At 51.9% G+C, this 14,437-nt stretch overlaps 1 pseudogene; it reads right to left on the bottom strand.

The window, feature by feature from the left end:
• Window positions 1–288: 288 nt before the first annotated feature.
• LOC119923757 lies at window positions 289–8,450 on the bottom strand (annotated as a pseudogene).
• Between the last annotated feature and the right edge of the window lie 5,987 nt (window positions 8,451–14,437).

Genomic DNA, 14,437 nt, shown 5'->3' with positions numbered 1-14,437 from the left:
ACAGGGACTGTGTCCATTCTGATTATCTTCTATCTTCCCCAGGATGTAGTCCAGTGCCTGGCCCATAGTAAGCGCTTCATGACTGCCACAATTCTTATGATGATCGTTATTATTTCACAGAGGAGGAACCTGAGGCACAGAGAGATTTAGTAACTTGCCGAAGGTCACACAGCAGGAACCTCATTGCACTGGATTATTTGTATTAAGGTCTGTGTTCCCCTCTAGTTGATGAAGCTTGGAACTGTGCCATCTAGGGTTACCCATAATGGAAAGGACTAAGCCTAAGCATCAGACAGCATCAAATCGCCTGCGCTGGGCAGGCGCGGCGTGGGGAAGAGTCAAAGACGGGTGGTCGATTTGTTGAGCAAAGACAGCTGCAGAGATTCGAATTTTTACTGTTTGGAAGAAGGCAATGGTAAACCACTTCAGTATCTTTACCAAGGAAACTCTATTGATATGCATACCGGGATGACTTGATGAAAGAAGATGGGACATTCTGGAAAGGGTGTCTCCATGAAATTGCACTGGATTCCAAACAACTCGATGGCATTTGAAGAATACCCCCCTCTACATTCTGAACCCATTGTGGGCAGGGAATGAATCAATGTTGTATTGGACTCTCCCGAACGCTTAGAACAGTGCTCCTCACATAGTGAGCGCTCAATAACTGCGATTGATTAACTGAGTGATAACTTGTAGTCTTCTGAGTAGCAGAGCCATGCTCTTGCCAGTAGGCTGCACTGCCTCCCACGAAGCCCCTTAACAGGACACGATGCAGTTCCCTTTTGATGTTGACATGCCTTAGGATTCGTGGTGGGGATGAAATTTCCAGTCAGGATCAGGTTTTCAGTGCCTTGCTCTTGGGCCCCCAAATGTTGCCAAAGACTCGGGGTGAGGCTGGATTTTTAATAGGGGAACATGGTCTTCTCACACTGCCATCCCCCACATGACCGGATCTAGGACAGGTGGGCCACGGAGGCTTCTCTGGTCATCAGGGCGTCTTAAGGTACCCCCGAGCTCTGGTCACCTGGTGTCAGTGGAGGGCTACTTAGCAACAATCAAGAGAAACACTTGGATCATTTAGTAGCTATTCTGTACCAATGAAAATATTCAGTGTCACCTTCTTAAGTAATAGTTTGGGAAACAGCATGCCCCCTGGAAGAACCCGGGCCTGGAAGTCAGAAGGACCCGGCTCCCTCCCTTGTCTACTGCATGACCTGGGGCAAGTCGCTTCATTTCTCTGTGCCTCAGGGCCCTCATCAGTCAAATGCGGAATAAGACTGTGAGCCTTATGTGAGACATGAACTGTGTCCAACGTGATTTGCTTGTGTCTCCCCCGAAGCTTGTTACATGCCTGGCACATAGAGAAGGGATTGTCACCGTTTACTGTTGCACTGTACTTTCCCAAGTGCTTAGTGCAGTGTTCTGCACATGGTAAACAATAAATACAATTGAATGAATGAATGAATGAGTGAAGTGACTAGCCAGTACCCTAAAAATATAGATCTGAAACACCATTTTTCTTTTTACAAGGAAAGAGACAAACTGTACTTTTATGGCATTTCTTAAGCACTTACCATGCGTGAAGCACTGGGGTTTCTACAGGTTAATCCGACCAATTACAGCCATGTCCCATATGAATCCCCAGTTTGCAGTTGAGCAAACCGAGTCCTAGAAAACTGACCTGACTAATGTCAGATCACCTCGTGGGTAAGTGGTGGAGCTGGGATTAGAATCCAGGCCCTCTGACTCCCAATGTGCTTTATCCACTAGGCCGTGCTGGTTATATGTAACTTGTTGGGAGCCTGTGCTTTAGCCATTAAGCCCAGCTGCTTTATCTGTAGCTTATCCTTTCTCCTGATTGTGTTTTGTGCACAGAGAAATGTGTCTACCATCTCTGCCATATTGTGTCAGGCACGGTACCGGGAGTCAGATGGATTTGCATTCTAATCCGAGCCCTGCCACTTGTCTGTCGTATGACCCCTATGTGGGACGGGCACTTTGTACAATCTGCATAGCTTGTAATCTACCCCAAGCGCTTAGTACAGTGTCTGGCACTTAGTAAGCGCTTAATAGATATGGTTAAACAACAGCAGCAACAAGCAACATGGCCGGGCGGATAGAGGCCAGGGCTAAGAGTCAGAAGGTCTTGGATTCTAATCCCACTTCCACCATTTATCTGCTGTGCAGCCTTGGGAAAATCACTTCACTTTTCTGGGCCTCAGTTTCCTGATCCGTGAAATGGGTATGAAGACAGTGAGCCCCATGTGGGTCAGGGACTATGTCCAAACCGATGATCTTGCATCATCCTCAGGCCACAACATATTGTGCCTAGTTCAGTGTTCTGCACACAGTAAGCGCTCGTTAAATACCATTGATTGATTGATTGTTATTTCTTCCATCCACATATTTAAAAGCATCTGTAACAGAAGACACCTTTCTTGGTAATGTCCTATGGGGGTGTGGGGGATCCAAGTCATAAAGTAATGGGTTACTTCCCATATGGGGACCAGATCAGTCAACCACTCAATCAGAAACATTTAAGCAACCCTGGGACGGGTATAGCACCGTGGTAAATGTTGGAAGAAAACACAGACGTTGATTCATCAACAGCCTCCGGTCTCCTACAGAGTCCCCGTCCCCGCAACCCAGATTACTCTTTTGCCCTCCTGTTCCACCGTAGGGATCTTGTAATAATAATAATGATGGTACTTGTTGAACCCTTTTCGACGTGACCAAGCCCTGTTCTGAGGGCTGGAATTGAGTCAAGTCAGCTGGGATGAACCCAGGCTCTGTGCCTCATGGGGCACGTACTCTGAATTCCCTTATTTGCGGATGAGGTAAATGAGTCCTAGAGAAGAAAAGCGACTTTCCCAAGATTACATAGAAGACATGTGGTGGAGCCGGGATTTTCATTCATTCATTCGATCATATTTATTGAGCGCTTACTGTGTGCACAGCACTGTACTAAGCGCTTGGGAAGTACAATTTGGCAATATATAGAGACGGGGGGGACAGACAACAAAACAAAACATATTAACAAAATAAAATAAATAAAATAAATATGTACAAGTAAAATAAATAGAGTAATAAATATGTACAAACATATATATATATATATATATATAGATGCTGTGGGGAGGGGAGGGAGGTAAAGCAGGGGGAAGGGGAGGGGGAGGCAGGGGAGAGGATGGAGCGGGCTCAGTCTGGGAAGGCCTCCTGGAAGGGGTGAGCTCTCAGTAGGGCTTTGAAGGGAGGAAGAGAGCTCGCTTGGCGGATGTGCGGAGGGAGGACATTCCAGGCCAGGGGGAGGAGGTGGGCCGGGGGTCGACGGCGGAACAGGTGAGAGCGAGGCCCAGTGAGGAGATTAGCAGCAGAGGAGCGGAGGGTGTGGTCTGGGCGTAGGGATATTTGGTGTCAGTCGGCTGTCCGCGACCCTTCTCCAGGGCAGCAGGTCGTCGCTACAGCCGTTGGGCATCCCGTTGTAGCCAATCCCGACGACCTTGTTTTCCATGTTCACGATGCAGGTGCCCACCTGGGAGTTAGGGTCCTTGCTCTGAATCCAGCCCGACTGACTTGTATCTACCTCAGCACTTGGTACAGCGCTTGACCCATAATCAATCAATCAATCAGTCAACCAATCATTCGTATGTTTTGAGGTCTAACTATGGGCCAAGCGCTGTACTAAGCGCTTGGGTGAGTATAATAGGACAGAATTAGCAGATACGTTCCCTGCCTATAACTAGCTTATCATCTAGAGGATGCACTTGGTAAATGCCATCATTAATTAATTATCCAACATGAGATTTCAGACACCGTTAAGCCCCCACCCCAGAGCAATAGGATTAAGCCCTCACCCCAGGGCCATTGAGATTTCTTCTACCGCGAGGTGATCGGTCCGAGTACCGACTAAGACCAGCGAGAGCATCCCAGGTTCAAAGGTCTCTGCCAGCCTGGTCTTCAGTAGGGCCCACCGGATCCAGTTTCTAGCTACCCTGCTCTGTGGCGGGTGAAGCTGTTGTTCTGCTTTCCCCCACCCGGGTCAGCAACCTCAGGAGATCACTTGGACTACCGACGTATCCCGAAGGAGGGAGTTCATTAGTGGACACTTAGATTCAGGCGCGTAAGAAGGAAGCAAACAGACCCAGTAAGTTTGGTCATGAAAACTATGGCTTTACTACGAAAACGTACGTAAAGGCTAAGGCTTTGATGCATGTGTCTATGGAAAAGCTATGGCTTTACTGCATAAACCTACAAGAGCTGTGCATCCGTTTACAAAACATGCTCATACCTCAAACGAAAGGTATTACATCCTTTAGGGACCCAATGTCTCACCCCATCACGGGGCGGTTTGAGCTCATGCCTCAAACTCAATCTCAGATAGACAGGTCCTCGAACCCCTTTTCCTCTCTAGAACTTGTCGGGGCCTTTACAGAGCCTCGGTCCGGGAGTCCAAGGCTAAGCCAGAAACACTCTGGACTGTCCTAGCCTCCCCTTCGGGTTGCAAAGAGCAAGAGTTAGTTAGCCCAGGTGCACATTGTTTTGATGAGTGTGGGCGTGGAAGTGGCAGCTGGGCGTTCATATTCCCCGACCAACCAGGCGAGCAATCCAATATGACCGCCATGTTTGGAAAAGATTATCTGCCTGTAACGCATAACATCGAGCTTCTTCCGCATGGACCCTACTCTACATGGAAACATGTTTTTGTGGACGTGGCAGACAGGGAATATAGAGGGGAATTTGGGTGAGATGTTTCGGCCCTGTTAAGTGTAACCTTGAGCCATATCTGCAAGGTGTGGCCTCTAACTACAAGTCTTTGTTACCCATACATAAACCACTCAGAGCATGTAACAATTCCCTGATAACAGAGGAGAAGGAGGGCCTTTCCAAAATGGGGTCGGTTTGGCTAGCTCTGGTTGGGAGACTCCAAATGCATCCCGACAGGTCAGCTCCAGTGTTGCTTTAGGCAGAGTGCGTTCAGGTGGATCTTCGTGGAGAAGCAGCGGGGAAAAAAAAAGCTATAGAGAAAGCTGGAGAACAACAGAGTACGACACTATTTAAGCCATGGCTTGAGCGAGGAAAATCAAAATATGCCAGGACCAATAGGGGAGACAACAGTGGGGAAACACGAGGAAAGGAATGCCCAAATAACTTCCAGCTTCTCGGAGTCTATTCGGTCCTACCCGAGTCCTGTAGACGTACGGGACCAGGTCTCCCGTACCTTGGCCGTCTGGTTTTGGAGGGCAAATCCAGTGTGAGCTGCGCGGACGATATGCACAACGAGCTTGGCCAAGTCCTCCTCGTATAGTTTCTTGTGTGAAGCCGGAGCCTACATTCCTAGTCTGACATCCTTCATTCATTCATTCATTCATTCATTCATTCATTCATTCATTCAATCGTATTCACTGCGTGCTTACTGTCAGCAGAGCACTGTCCTAAGCCCTTGGAAAGTACAATACGGCATCAAATAGCGACAATCCTTCCATAACGGGCTCAGAATCTAGAAGGGGGGAGATAGACAACAAAACAAAACAAAACAAATGGACAGGCATCAATAGCATCAATATAAATAAATAGAATTATAGCCGTATACACATGATCCATAAAATCAGTAGAATTATAAATATAAACATGTATACACAAGTGCTGTGGGGTGGGGAGGGGTTGTAGGGTAGAGGGAGGAAGTAGAGGCGATGGGGAGGGGATGAGGAGCAGAGGAAAAGGGGGGCTCAGTCTTGGAAGGTCTCCCGGAGGAGTTGAGCTCGTGGGGGTCGCATACCTATGGGGATGAAGAGAAGGCGCCTCATGTTCGACAGGGACTAGGTCCAACCCCATCTGGTCTTATCCACCACAGTGCTTAGTACAGTGCCTGACACATAGGAAGCGACTAAAAAATACCTCAGTTAGCATTATTAAACTGGGTGCCCCATGTGGGACAGGGACTGTATTTTGACCTGATGATCTTGTATCTAGCCCAGTGCCTAGAACGGTGCTTGGCACCTAGTCAGCGCTTTACAAATGCCATCATTATAATTTTTCAGACCCCCAATCACCTTCCTAAAAATGAAGCGGAAGCTGAGCCGATTTTTGAATCCTACTCTCCCTAGCGCTCGGTAAAGTGCTCTGCCCCCAGTAGGCACTCAATAAATCCCATCGATTGGCCAAAGAAGCAGATTCCCCCGAGTCACCTGGAGGTCTTGATGGCAGGCATCACGCAATTCAGGACTGAGGGCTAGACCGACCTTAGTTATTTATATTATAAACATATCTTATTTATAGTAATGTAAATACTATGTACTCTAGATTTTGAGCTCTTTGTGGACAGAGAATGTGTCCACCCACTCTGTGGTATTGTAGCCTTTCAAACACTCAGCAAGGTACTCTGCACGCAGTAAGCTCTCAAGAAATCTGATGGATCTACAGATTAGTTCTCCAATTCGGACACTAAATTTAGCTAATTGTTACAAATAAAGGCAGAGCTTAATCTCTACCCATTGGGACGTATCCCCCTTCGTTCTATCCCACGCTTTGGCACTGGTCCACCCGTTGCCCAGTGGGGCTCTTGACGGCCCTACAGCCAATGCCTTATCTGGACAGGCATGAGGGGTATCCCATTTCCTCACTTCCATGCTATTCTTCTGCGGTTTCCAACAGCAGCGTACATCCAATAGGACAAAGCGAAATAGAATAGGAAAATTCACGCACCGAGGTTCCAGGGAAGGAAGGACATCAACTCCCAAGGATGCCAAGCGGTTTACTGCGTGTGGACCTGAACCAACCTATCGTGGAGTGTTGGGAATAACCACTGTCTGCATGGCCACCATTGCTGCTCCACTCCGATGGGAACAGGGCCGATTGCATCTCCCAGGCCACAGCCGTGGCTTGATCCAGGCACTGGGCTAAAGTGCAGGGGCGGTAATGAACTATCACGACAAGTGCTGAGAACACGATCTGCACATTTCTCAACTCCCACGTGAAGAGGCAGAATAAGAATCATGACCTGAGGTTATTCTTAGTGCTCCCAGGCTGGGGGAGAATAGGAAGCCTGCGAGAACGAGGCCCAGAGCCAAGTGTGAGGCTCGAAAGTCCACAAACCGGTGCGGACAATAAACCACCGCCTGGGTCAGAGACCTCCACGAAGATGCCGAGATCTCCCCACGGACGGGCTACAAACCAGCAGGACCATCAACCACCGCCCGGATCAAGGACCTGCCCTCTTTCCATCTCCTTCCCCTCCTACACACTCCACCACGGGTTTCTCCCGAGGAGCTACCCCAAGTGCGGGTGGCAGCCCGGGAGCTGCTGGCAGCTGTGCCTGGCAGCTAGGTGATGGAGGAGGAAGCCTGCCCCCAGCAGGAGCTGATCCGCTGCCTCCTCCCCGTCCTTTTCCACTTGAAGGACGAGCACTCGACAGTGGGCAAAGTGAGTCTCCCCAACCCTGCACAGTCCCCTTCATCTCGGTCCCTGGTCCTGGCCTCTTCTGCCCTCTAAAACTCATCCTCGGATTCTGCATTTCCAAAAAGCCAGATACATATTCTTCTGGCTGGCCCAGAGCATCGAATGGAGGTACACCCAAGTAGTTGGATGGACACTAAGCGGAGAGGAGAGGGAGAGCACGGCCTGTGGTACCATCTGGGAGGCCTTGGTGAGTACGACTGGGATGGGTGGGGTGTTGGAGGGGCGTCCTTGAGTCTAAGGGTGAATTGTGGGCGCGGATCTCTCCTGGGGGGCACATCGATGGGATATCGGGAGTAATTAGCGTGTGCAGAGCACTGTACCCAGCATTTCGGAGAGTTCAGCTGAACAGCTAGTGGACACGGTCCCGATCTGCAATGACCTTCCAGGCTAGAGGGGTTGATTTGAGAAAGGGACCAGGAGGAGGTTAAGAGCCCAGTGCCCTGGAGTGGAACTAGGTTTTGGGGACTTGGGGGTGGGCATCTACAAGCATGTTGGGGATGGGCAGGGGTCTCTCACTCTCCTTCTCCTCCTGCTCAGATGTCCTGCTTTGAGCACAACCATCCCATTTTCTTGTCCCAAGCTCTGGCTTATACCAACAGCCCACAACCAGATGTGAAATTTACGGCCGTGCTCTTCTTCGGTGAGTGGAGAGTGGAAGGCACTGGGGAAAGAAAAGAAAACAAGCAAAAACCAACAAAAAAGCGTCATGTTCTGGTTCAGCCCCTTTTCTTTGCCTGGTCCCAGAGGAGGCCCCTCTTGGTTCCTCCTCCATGCCTCTGGGGAGTGGATATGGAAGCCGAGCGGCGATAGTCCTTCGGGAAAAGGGGTGAATGGATGGATAGGCAAACAAATTAGAAAATAAAAATACAAACCGGCGGGACCATCAACCACTGCCCGGGACAAGAACCTGCCCCGTTCCCATCTCCAGCCCTTCCTACACACTCAAACGGGGGTTTCTTCTCAGGAGAGACCCCAAATACAGGCTGCTCCATTGGAGCTGCTGGGAACCGTGGCTGGTGGCTGGTCAATAGAGAAGGAAGCCTGCCAACTGCAACAATGATGTTCCACTGCCTCCTCTCTGTCCTCTTCCACGTAATGGACCAGCACCCTACAGTGAGCAAAGTGCGTCTAACCCACCTCCTGCAGTCCCTGCCCATTTTGGGAGTCTGGTCCTCGCCTTCCTCTCCCTCTGACACCATCCCTCCCCCCGCAACCACCATTCTTGTTCTCCATTTCCAGAAGGCCTTCTGGAAGGCCTACATATCATTTTCAATATACAGCATCAACATCGGTCTGGATAATCTGTGGCCTGGAATTCCTTTCACAGGGTGAGTTCCAATCGTAGTCTGTCTGTCTGTCTTTCTGTCTGCCTGCATCGCTCTCTCTTTCTCTCTCTCTCTCTCTCTCTCTCTCTCTCTCGCTTTGTTTTATGCTTCCTCCTCCGTCTTTTGTGCTTCCTCCTCCGTCTTCCTTTCCTTCCTTCCTATCCTTCTGAAACTTCCCGGCCCCCGACCCGGCTGTGCCATAACCCAGAGGGGGCCACTGCCCCTGGGTTCGTGGCATCGGCTGCCCTTCACAATAACGTCACCCCCGCAACGAGCCACAGGGCTTCCCCCGTACCCGGGCGCAGCCTTCCTTCTGCCGGCGCTGCCTTCGTTCCCTACACTTCCCCGGCAGACGTCTCTACCCCGGTTGTCCCTTCCCTGGGGTCCCCAGCCCCCGCCATGGTGCCAGAAGCTCCCCACCCATCTCTTGCCCCTCTCATACACTCCACCGGGTGTCTCTCCTCCAGAGAGAACCCAAGTGCGGGCGGCCGTTTCCACAGCTCCCATATAGCGTGGGGAATCTGCTGCGCCTCCTCAGCTCGTCACCCCAGCGGCGACCCACGGCGCTCCCCCACCCTCTGCCCCGTACTGCATCTCCCCATCTGCCTGCGCTGCCCTTGACCCGGAGATCTCAGTATCCCTGTTGTCTCTGCCCTAGGGTCCCCAGCCCCTGCCAGGGTGCCAGCAGCCCATCACCTAGCTCCTGACCCTCCTACACACTTCACCGAGGATTTCTCCTCAGGAGAGACTCCAGGTGCGGGTGGCAGCCCTGGAGCTGCTGGCATCAGTAGCCAGCAGCTGTGTGATGGAGAGGAAAGCCGGCTTCCATCAGAAGCTGATCTGCTGCCTCCTCCCCGTCCTCTTCTACCTGAAGGACGAGCACCCAATAGTGATCAAAGTGAGTAACCCCCACCCTCCACAATGCGCATCCTGTCTGGGCCCCTGGTCCTGGGCTCTGCCGCACTCTGACACCCACCCCTCAGGCTCTCCGTTTCCAGAAAGCCAGATATACATTCTTCAAGTTGACCCAGAAAGTCGGCTGGAGGCACTCCAAAGTAGTCGGGTGGATGTTGAGCTGGGACGAGAGGGAGAGCACGGCCTATGGTACCATCTGTGAGGCCTTGGTGAGTACGTCTGGGATGTGTGGGGGGTGGGTGGGGGAGTCCATGGGTCTGGGGTGGGAACTGTGGGTGCGGACCCCTCCTGGGGGACACATGGGTGGGATATCTTGGGTAATTACTGTTTGCAGAGCACTGTACCGAGTGCCTCAGAGAGTACAGTTGAACAGTTGGTGGACAGGTTCCCGGCCTGCAATGACCTTAGAGTCTAGAGGTGGTGATTTGCAAAAGGGACCAGGAGGAGGTTAAGAGCCCAGTGCCCTGGGGTGGAACTAGGAGTTGGTGAGTTGGGGTGCAACTTCAAGGAGGTTGGGGGTGGGCTGGCGTCTCTCACTCTCCTTCTCTTCCTCCCCAGATGGAGAGCTTTGAGTATAGCCATCCCATTTTCTCGTCCCAAGCTCGAGCGTATACCAACTGCCCTCAGCCAGTTGTGAAATTTGTGGCCATTGTCTTCCTTAGTGAGTGGGGAGAGGAGGGCTCTCGGGAAAGAAAAAAGAAACAAACGAAAAACGCAAAATATGCCTCATTATCAGGCCCGGCCCCTTTTCTTAGATGGATCCCAAAGGAGTCCTCTCTTGGCTCCTCATCCCTACCAACGTGGGATGGATATGGAAACCGAGCGTCTATAGTCCTTCCGGGAAGCGGTTGGACGGATGGATGGGCCAACGAACGAGAAAATAATGGCTCGTTTCCTTTCCTCTCAGTACACACCATCACCATCATTCTAGAAAGCCCGCTGCTCTCCGTTGAGGAGTTTGGAATCCTTTTCCAGAGAGAGACTCAAATATAGATACTCTCTCTCTCTCTCTCTCTCTCTCTCTCTCTCTCTCTCTGCTCTCTGTTTGTCTCTGTCTCTGCCCTACATCTCATGTGCTCTTTACCACCACCTTTTCAGAAATTCAAACTCTAGAAAACGACAGCTCGACCAGGATTCGCAGACTCCTGAGATCCTACTAGAGGAGACTGGCAGAGAACGATGGCCAGTTCTTCTTCTGAGGGCTCCCATCCCGTGGGAGAAGAAGAAGCCTAGGAGGGCGAGGTGACAACAGGACTGTACTGGGGCTCCAGGTCTGAGGCAATGGGGGCTGCCTTGGGACGTGCCATAGGTTCAGGTCTCCGAAGAATTGAGAGGATTCCGGCCCCAGACAGCCATGTGAGAGAAGCAGGTTCAGGGGGCCCGGCCCGCTCCGTCATCCCCCATTTTTACTCTGGCCGCCAACGGGAAGAAGGAGGCCATGCGGGGAGTGGACTCTAACCCCAGGACTCGGGGACGGGGGGGAACTGGACCACGCCAGTGTCAAACCCCTACCTCCTTTCCAGGTTGGGACCGCGTTTCCTTCAGCCAGCGGGGTCGGTAGGGAGTGGGGGAGCCGACAGTGGAGCGCCATTCGAGTCTGGGCGTGGGTCGGGGAGGGGGAGACCCGCCTACCAGGGTAGAGCCCGAATAGCTTTAAGTGCTGGGCTTGGGAACACTTCTGGTGAGGCATGGGTGCCCCAGGAGGGGGTTGGAATGGCATTCACCAATCCACTCGTATCTACTGAGCACTTACTGTGTGCAGAGCACTGTAATAAGCGCTTGGGAATGGCACTTGGATTGGGGCCAGAACTGGGTTCCAGCCTGTCCATTTGATGTCATCGGAGGAGGAGGAAGGCCAGGATCAAGTGGACGAGGACGGCTAATAACTGGTGGAGGAAGAAGGCCAGGACTAGGCAGAGGAGGCCAAGGAAGAGCCGGAGGAGGAGGACCAGAGCAGCCCGAAGGTGTGGTCCAGGACCGTGGGTGGAGGAGGGCAAGGAACAGACGGAGGAGCAGGAGGACCAGGAGAAGGGGGAGGAGGTTTCCCAGGGCAAGGCAGATGACAATGGTCAGGACGAGGTGGAGAAGGAGGCCTGGGACCAGGGATTGGAGGAAGGCCAGGATCAGTTGCAGGACAAAGACCAGGACCAGGTGGAGAATGAGGGCCGGGACCAGGATGAGAAGGGAGGTCATAGTCAGGCACAGCAGGAGGACCAAGACCAGGGCGAGGAGGTGGTCCAGTATCAGGAGGAGTAGGTGGGCCAAGACCAGAGAGAGGTGGAGGATCAGGACTAGATGGAGGAATAGGGCCATGACCGGGTAGAGTACAAGGACCAGGACCAGATGGAGGAGGGGGAGCAGGCCCCGACAAATTTTGACAATTTTGTTACTTCATTAACAAAATTAAATCCATCAGGTCCGACCTCCCCAAAGTCACTTCCCCCCCTTCTCCAACCCCCCGGCTCTCAACACTCTCTGCTACTCTCCCATCCTTCCCAGCAGTATCCTCAGAGGAGCTCTCCTTCCTCCTCTCAAGTGCTACTCCGGCCACCTGTGCTTCTGAACCCATTCCCTCTCATTTCATGAAATCTCTCGCTCCATCCCTTCTCCCCTCCTTAACTTCCATCTTCAACCGCTCACTCTCCATTGGTTCCTTCCCCTCTGCCTTCAAACATGCCCATGTCTCTCCCATCCTAAAAAGCCCTCTCTTGACCCCACCTCACCTTCTAGTTATCGCCCCATAGCCCTCCTACCATTCCTTTCCAAACTCCTTGAAAGAGTTGTCTACACGCGCTGCCTAGAATTCCTCAACAACAACTCTCTCCTCGACCCCCTCCAGTCTGGCTTCCATCCCCTACATTACACCGAAACTGCCCTCTCAAAGGTCACCAATGACCTCCTGCTTGCCAAATCCAACGGCTCATACTCTGTCCTAATCCTCCTCGACCTCTCAGCTGCCTTCGACACTGTGGACCACCCCCTTCTCCTCAACACGCTATCTGACTTTGGCTTCACAGACTCCGTCCTCCCCTGGTTCTCCTCTTATCTCTCCGGTCGTTCATTCTCAGTCTCTTTTGCAGGCTTCTCCTCCCCCTCTCATCCTCTTACTGTGGGGGTTCCCCAAGGTTCAGTGCTTGGTCCCCTTCTGTTCTCGATCTACACGCACTCCCTTAGTGACCTCATTCGCTCCCACGGCTTCAACTATCATCTCTACGCTGATGACACCCAGATCTACATCTCTGCCCCTGCTCTCTCCCCCTCTCTCCAAGCTCGCATCTCCTCCTGCCTTCAGGACATCTCCATCTGGATGTCTGCCCGCCACCTAAAGCTCAACATGTCGAAGACTGAACTCCTTGTCTTCCCTCCCAAACCTGGCCCTCTCCCTGATTTTCCCATCTCTGTTGACGGCACTACCATCCTTCCCGTCTCACAAGCCCGCAACCTTGGTGTCATCCTCGACTCCGCTCTCTCATTCACCCCTCACATCCAAGCCGTCACCAAAACCTGCCGGTCTCAGCTCCACAACATTGTCAAGATCCGCCCTTTCCTCTCCATCCATACCGCTACCCTGCTCATTCAAGCTCTCATCCTATCCCATCTGGACTACTGCATCAGCCTTCTCTCTGATCTCCCATCCTCGTGTCTCTCCCCACTTCAATCCATACTTCATGCTGCTGCCCGGATTATCTTTGTCCAGAAACGCTCTGAGCCTATTACTCCCCTTCTCAAAAATCTCCAGTGGCTTCCAATCAATCTGCGCATCAGGCAGAAACTCCTCACCCTGGGATTCAAGGCTCTCCATCACCTCGCCCGCTCCTACCTCACCACCCTTCTCTCCTTCTACAACCCACCCCGCACCCTCTGCTCCTCTGCTGCTAATCTCCTCACCGTACCTCCTTCTCACCTGTCCCGCCATCGACCCCCGGCCCACGTCATCCCCCGGGCCTGGAATGCCCTCCCTCTGCCCATCCGCCAAGCTAGCTCTCTTCCTCCCTTCAAGGCCCTACTGAGAGCTCACCTCCTCCAGGAGGTCTTCCCAGACTGAGCCCTTTCCTTCCTCTCCCCCTCGTCCCCCTCTCCATCCCCCATCTTACCTCCTTCCCTTCCCCACAGCACCTGTATATATGTATATATGTTTGTACATATTTATTACTCTATTTATTTATTTATTTATTTTACTTGTACATATCTATTCTATTTATTTTATTTTGTTAGTATGTTTGGTTTTGTTCTCTGTCTCCCCCTTTTAGACTGTGAGCCCACTGCTGGGTAGAGACTGTCTCTATATGTTGCCAACTTGTACTTCCCAAGCGCTTAGTACAGTGCTCTGCACACAGTAAGCGCTCAATAAATACGATTGATGATGATGATGATGAGGAGGAGGAGGGTCAGGACCAGGAGGAGGAGGAGGGCCCAGGATCAGGGAGAGACGGGGGGTCCGAACTAGGCAGAAGAGTGTGGTCATGACCCGTTAGAGGATGAGGACCGGGGCCAGTCAGAGGAGATAGATCAGTACCATGGGACGGAGGTGAACTAGGACCAGGAGGAGGAAGAGGGCCAAAACCAGACACAGTGGTAGGAAATCGAGCTGCGGTAGTTCATCCAGAAAGCGAGTGGACAGATGAATGGACAAACAGAGCAGTAATTAATGGTTCGGTTCCTTCCCCCTAAGTATACACCATCGCCATCAATCTAGAAGCTGAGCAGGGAAAAGGGGGGAGTCCCTACTTTTGACCGGT

Source organism: Tachyglossus aculeatus, unplaced genomic scaffold (assembly GCF_015852505.1).
Source record: "Tachyglossus aculeatus isolate mTacAcu1 unplaced genomic scaffold, mTacAcu1.pri scaffold_241_arrow_ctg1, whole genome shotgun sequence".
In the NCBI taxonomy this organism is placed as follows: Eukaryota; Metazoa; Chordata; class Mammalia; order Monotremata; family Tachyglossidae; genus Tachyglossus; species Tachyglossus aculeatus.
Note: the sequence above shows the minus strand (reverse complement) of the source record. Positions and strands in the feature narration are given on the sequence as shown.